The sequence below is a fragment of the Gekko japonicus genome, unplaced genomic scaffold (genome assembly GCF_001447785.1).
Source record: "Gekko japonicus isolate JY-2015 unplaced genomic scaffold, Gekko_japonicus_V1.1 scaffold2548, whole genome shotgun sequence".
In the NCBI taxonomy this organism is placed as follows: Eukaryota; Metazoa; Chordata; class Lepidosauria; order Squamata; family Gekkonidae; genus Gekko; species Gekko japonicus.
In genome coordinates, this window is record NW_015174914.1 from 129,705 (window position 1) to 136,072 (window position 6,368).

At 51.1% G+C, this 6,368-nt stretch overlaps 1 protein-coding gene across 1 annotated transcript in view; it reads right to left on the reverse strand.

The window, feature by feature from the left end:
• Positions 1-4,157: 4,157 nt before the first annotated feature.
• LOC107122026 (mitochondrial uncoupling protein 3-like) overlaps positions 4,158-6,368 on the reverse strand; it is a 20,921-nt gene continuing 18,710 nt past the window's right edge. The window contains exon 8 of the mRNA XM_015425051.1: positions 4,158-4,412. The gene's annotated coding sequence lies outside the window, so the exon portion shown is untranslated. The remainder of the gene's footprint in view (positions 4,413-6,368) is intronic.

Consider the following 6,368-nt stretch of genomic DNA (forward strand, 5'->3'; position numbering starts at 1 on the left):
TCAGAGCGGCTTACAAACTCCTTTCCCTTCCCCTCCCCTCCCCACAACAGACACCCTGTGAGGTAGGTGGGGCTGAGAGAGCTCTCTCTAGAAGAAGAAGAGATTGGATTTATACCCCGCCCTTCACTACCCAAAGGTGTCTCAGAGGGGCTTACAAACTCCTTTCCCTTCCCCTCCCCACAACAGACACCCCGGGAGATAGGTGAGGCCGAGAGAGCTCTTTCGAGGACCGCTCCTGAGAGAACAGCTCTGAGAGAACTTGTGACTGACCCAAAGTCACACCAGCAGCTGCATGTGGAGAAGTGGGGAATCAGACCCGGCTCTCCCAGATTAGAGTCCTCGCACTTAACCACTACACCAAACTGAGCCACAGCCCCACCCCCAAAACAGCTTCTACATGCTCAGAAATCCCCTTGTTCCGAACGCTTCCTATGCCTGACCTTTCTCAGTTTACTTACCACCATATATACAGCAGCTAAGTCCCTCTCCAAATGCACCCACAACACTGCTGCAACAAAGGGGAGAATGGTTTCCTAAAATCCCCCTTTCTTAGTCCACAGCCAGTAACTGGTTCAGTTGCTGGCAAAATTGAGATGACCAATACCGTGTGGTGGTGGGGTGTCCCTTTAATGGAGGCTTAATGGGATGTTATTTACCAGGTGAGCGTTACTTCCCTCCAGAGCATGAAAAGTTTCACCTGCAGCAGATTGAGTCTGTGTTAAAGAGACAGAGCATCTTTTTCCACCCGGTTGTCAACAAGTCTAACCACAGAGCTGTTGGGGGAATACCTGGCACCTGTGCCCACCTGTGGGCCAACAGGTACAAAACAGGTGCATCAGATTTTTGCTCCTCTTGGACTCCCGCCTGTCTATGGGACAAGCCTAAAGGTAGTTTTCACTATTGTGGGTCCAGATCCAAAGCACAGGCATTCTGGCGCATGAAGCTACCTTTAGACTGAATCAGACCATTAAAGTCTGCTCATACTGGCAGTGACTTTCCAGGGTCTCAGGCAGAGAGAGATCTTTCTCGTCACCTACCACCTGGTCCTTTTGAAATGGAGATGCCGGGGATTGAACTGGGGACCTTCTGTATGCAAACCAAAGGTTCTACCACTCAGCCACAGTCCCTGTCTATGTCTCTCCAGGGTCTCAGGCAGAGAGAGATCTTTCTCGTCACCTACCACCTGGTCCTTTTGAAATGGAGATGCCGGGGATTGAACTGGGGACCTTCTGTATGCAAACCAAAGGTTCTACCACTCAGCCACAGTCCCTGTCTATGTCTCTCCAGGGTCTCAGGCAGAGAGAGATCTTTCTCGTCACCTACCACCTGGTCCTTTTGAAATGGAGATGCCGGGGATTGAACCTGGGACCTTCTGAATGCCAAGCAGAGGCTCTGCCACTGAGCCACTGAGGCCTTTCCCATCACATCCTGCCTGGTCCTTTTAACTGGAGATGCCAGGGATTGAACCTGGGACCTTCTGCATGCCAAGCAGAGGCTATAGCACTCAGCCACTGAGGTCTTTCATGTCACCTCCTGCCTGGTCCTTTGAACTGGAGATGCGGGGGATTGAACCTGGGACCGTCTGCATGCCAAGCAGAGGCTCTTCCACTGAGCCATGGCCCTTCTTCATAGTTCTCCAGGGTCTCAGGCAGAGAGGCCTTTCTCATCACCTACCGCCTGGTCCTTTCAAATTGGAGATGCCAGGGATTGAACCTGGGACCTTCTGCACACCAAACAGTTGCTCTGCCACTGAGGTCTTTCACATTAACTACTGCCTGAACCTTTTAACTGGAGATGCGGGGGATTGAACCTGGGACCTTCTGAATGCCAAGCAGATGCTCTACCGCTGAGCCATGGCTCCTCCCCGTAGCCCTCCAGGGTCTCAGGCCAAGGTCTTTCACATCACCCTCTACCTGGGCCTTTTAAACTGGAGATGCCGGGGATTGAAACTGGGGCCTTCTGCATGCCAAACAGGGGCTCTGCCACTGAGCCATTGCCCCCTTCCATGGCTCTCCAGGGTCTCAGGCGGAGGTCTTTCACATCCCCTACTGCCTGGCCCTTTTAACTGGAGATGGTGGGGAACGAACCTGGGACCTTCTGAATGCCAAGCAGAGGCTCCGCCACTGAGCCACAGTGCCTTCCAGACCACCAAGGCCAATCCTGTCTGTTCAGACTGGCAGTAGCTCTCCCAGGGCCCAGACGGAAGTCTTTTGTATCTTCTACTACCCTCTTTAGTCACCCAGTGGTGTTTTGGGATACTGGCTCCTTCCTTGGTAAGGAACAACCTGGAGGGGGAAAAATGCCTTGTCCCTTTAATAGAGGCTTAGTGTGTGGGAATGTCCAGGTGAAGCCTTTCATGGCGTGGAGGTGAGTGACATCACCTGGGAATTAACCGACCTTAAGCTTCCATTAAAGAGACAGGACACTTTTCCTCCAGGGCTGTTGCCAACCCTCGGAAGGCCCTGTGTTACCAACGGGACAGACTTCTGGATGGCCAAAAGCGATGGAATGGCCCTAAGTGTCATCGACACTCCCCTTATGTCTGAAAAGCTTGGCTCATTGTCAGGAGTGGGGAGACCCAAGAGAATTCTGTGAACCAGCGTCCCAGCCAGTGTTCCCTCTAAGCTGAGTTAGTGTGAGCTAGCTCACAGTTTTTCAGTCTCCGGCTCACACATTTTTGTCTTCGCTCCGGAAGGAAGGCTCCAGAGCACACTAATTTATGCAGCAGCCAAATTGCTTGCTCACAACTTTAATGCCGGTAGCTCACAAAGTAGAATTTTTGCTCAAAACACTCCACAACTTAGAGGGAACATTGGCTGTGGTCATTACGGCCTAGGAGGCTTGCATTGAAACTGGCAAGTGGGAATATTTTGGAAAGCCCAGAAGTCGGTGGCGGATCGCACACCTTACTGGACCGAAGGCCTGGATTCAGCCTCCGGTGAGAGGACCTACATCTCCTGAGTCATTGTAAATATTTTGTTTTTTAAAAAATAAACTTCGTTCTTGTTCACTTGACACAGAAACAATCTCACGCTTGTGGATTACTTCTGTGATCAGCCCAGGATTGGGTGGGCTACCCTCTGGCCAAGATGCCAGTTTGGTGTAGTGGTTAGGAGTGCGGACTCTAATCTGGGGGAACCGGGTTTGATTCCCCACTCCTCCACATGCAGCTGCTGGTGTGACCTTGGGTCAGTCACAAGTTCTCTCAGAGCTGTTCTCACAGGAGCAGTCCTCGAAAGAGCTCTCTCAGCCCCACCTGCCTCACAGCCAGTGTTCCCTCTAAGCTGAGTTAGTGTGAGCTAGCTCACAGTCTTTTAGCTTCCGGCTCACACCTTTTCACCTTTGCTCAGGAAGGAGGGCTCCAGAGCACACTAATTTATGCAGCAGCCTGATCGCTCACTCACAGCTTTAATGCCAGTCACTCACAAAGTTGAATTTTTGCTCACAAGACTCCACACCTTAAAGCAGGGGTGTCGAACGCATTGGTTATGAGGGCTGGATCTGACATAGATGAGACCTTGTTGGGCCGGGCCGGGTGTGTCATAAAATGTAACGCCAGGCAGCGGAAATATAAACTTTATAAAAGGACACAAACACAAAGGGTGGGTTTTTTTACTTAAAATAAAAACATGCTTAAAACGTTAGCACTCTTGTGATATTTTGTTTATTTAACAGTGTCTGATAACTGACACCTCTTGCTCTGAATTACTGCATCAAAACGTCCGTGCTGTTGCAATCTCGAGTAGGCTGCTCAGGTGTGTACCTGTGAGCTGCAAACCTACGATGACGCAGCAGCAGCAGAACTGGAAGAAGAAGCAGAAGACAGCCGGTTCCACTGCGGGCCTGATCCAGCCCCCGGGCCGCATGTTTGACACCCCTGCCTTAGAAGGAGCATTGATTACAACTGATCTCCAAGGGACAGAGGCCAGTGCCCCTGGAGGAAATGGCCGCTTGGGAAGGCAGACTCTACGGCATGATACCCTCCCCAAACCCCGCCCTCCTCCAGTTCCACCCCCCAAGTCTCCAGGTATGTCCCAACCCTGAGTTGGCAACCCTAGGCTAACCCCGCCCTGCACCTTCCAGGAAATTCGTCACAACCAATTTTTTTTTACTTTTCTTTTGCTTTAATCTCAGATTCCGCCCGGGGGTGGGGGGGGATGAGTCAAACGTTGGGACTGCGGCTGAATTAGGGGAACTTGACATGGACCTCAAAGAGGCGTTCTGCAAAATAGAAAAACTTTATTTTTTTAACAAAAGCTACAAAAATGGGAACATGCCGGAACATTTGCTTCGATCACCTCCCCCCTCCCCCTCCCCGTAAGAACGGCAGGGCCTGTTTCCTCTTTCAGAAGCCAGCGGGGTTTTCCGTAGGTTGGTCTCCGGACCGGCACGGAGTTCTGTGGAGGGCAGTTCTGGGGAAAGGAAGAAGACAATTCGGTTTAGGCCCAGGAAAGAGGGACCCTGGCAAACAGATAAACATGGCCTCCCCCTCCCAAGACGTAGAAACCTCCAAGATGCAAGGTTGCCAACTTCAAACTGGGGCCTGGAGGTTTTCTGGAATTATAATTAATCCCCAGAAGACAGAGAAGAAGGTGGTATTGGATTTATACCCCCCTCTTCACTCAGAGTCTCAGAGTCTTATACTCCACTGAAGTCCCGCTCTATCTCTCTAAACTCCACCCCCCCCCCAAGGCTGCACCCCAAAAATCTCCAGGGATTTCCCAACCCTGAGTTGGCAACCCTACATTCCCAAGGACCTGCTTAGCCAGGTAACAGCCAATCCCTTTGCTCCCCTCATCTCCACCAATAGCAGGTCAATGCTCCCTGTAAGCTGTGGAGTCTTGCCAGCGAAAGTTCTACTTTGTGAGCTACTGGCATTAAAGCTGTGAGCGAGCAATTTGGCCGCTGCATAAATTAGCTTGCTCCGGAGCCATTCCTTCCCGAGCTAAGACAAACAATGTGTGAGCCAGAGGCTAAAAAACTGTGAGCTAGCTCAAACTAACTCAGCTTAGAGGGAACAGTATGCAGGACACAGAGAAAATGTTTTGCGCTAGATTCAGCACACAACGGATAAGTTCGGTCTAGTGGTTAAGTGTGCAGACTCTAATCTGGGAGAACCGGGTTTGATTCCCCACTCCTCCTCCACATGCAGCTGGATGACCTTGGGCAAGCCACAGTTCTCTCAGAGCTGTTCTCTCAAGGACAGTTCTGTCAGAGCTCTCTCAGCCCCACCTACCTCCCAGGGTGTCTGTTGTGGGGAGGGGAAGGGAAAGGAGTTTGTAAGCCACTCTGAGACTCCGAGTGAAGGGCAGGGTATAAATCCAATCTCCTCCTCCTTCTTCCTCTCGATCTCTAACTGATCTCTGTTTCAGGTGGGTAGCCATGTTGGTCTGCAGTGGAAAGAGCAAGATTCGAGTCCAGCGGCACCTGAAAGATCCACAAGATTTCCAGGGTATAAAACTTCCGAGCGTCACAACTCCATTTGTTAGATAGGGACCTCCGTTCCTGCTTGTATCTGACCCCAGAGAGCACTACGGTCGGGGTCACAACATCGACTAATTATTCCAGGCCCTAAGGAGGCCAGGCTCGCCTCCACTAGGGCCAGGGCCTTTTCAGTGGCGGCTCCTCGCTGGTGGAATGAGCTCCCGGAAGAGATCAGGGCCCTGCAGGACCTTTTACAGTTCCGCAGGGCCTGCGAGACGAAGCTCTTCCGCCAGGCTTTCAACTAGGAGCCGTCCTCATCACTACCACCAACTACCACTATTGAACATCTGTGGTACAGGGCCGGCCCTAGCGTGGAGGGAGAGCCATATCTCCGCAGGAGGCCGGAGGATCGCTGAGCTGGGAATTTTGGGGGTACATCTTAGAGCGCACCACTTAAGCTAATGAAGTATCAACGACGACTGTGAGCACTTTTAACTACTAGAGTATTTTAACTATATGACTGTTTAAATTTGTTTAAAGTGTTTAAAATGTTTTATGGAGACCAGGTACATCGTACCGACCTTTGTAAGCCGCTCTGAGCCCGTTCGCGGGGAGGATGGGGTATAAACGTAACTAACTAACTAATAAATAAATAAATAAATAAAAGCTTATACTCTGGGAAATCTTGTGGGCCATTAAAAGCTGCTAGAGGACTCGAATCCAACTAACCTAAGTTTGTGAATCTGACATGCGGGGTCATTTCGCAGAAAAAGAGGTGCAGGAGCTCATTAGCATAGCTCATTAGCATAACTTATTTGCATGTGCCACACCCTCTGACATCACCGGAAGTGTGTCAGAAGGCAACACCCACCGCTCAGGTGCCACTGGACTGTTTTGGATTGCTAGCTATTGGGGGGGGGGGGCAGCGACAAAAATCGCCCCGC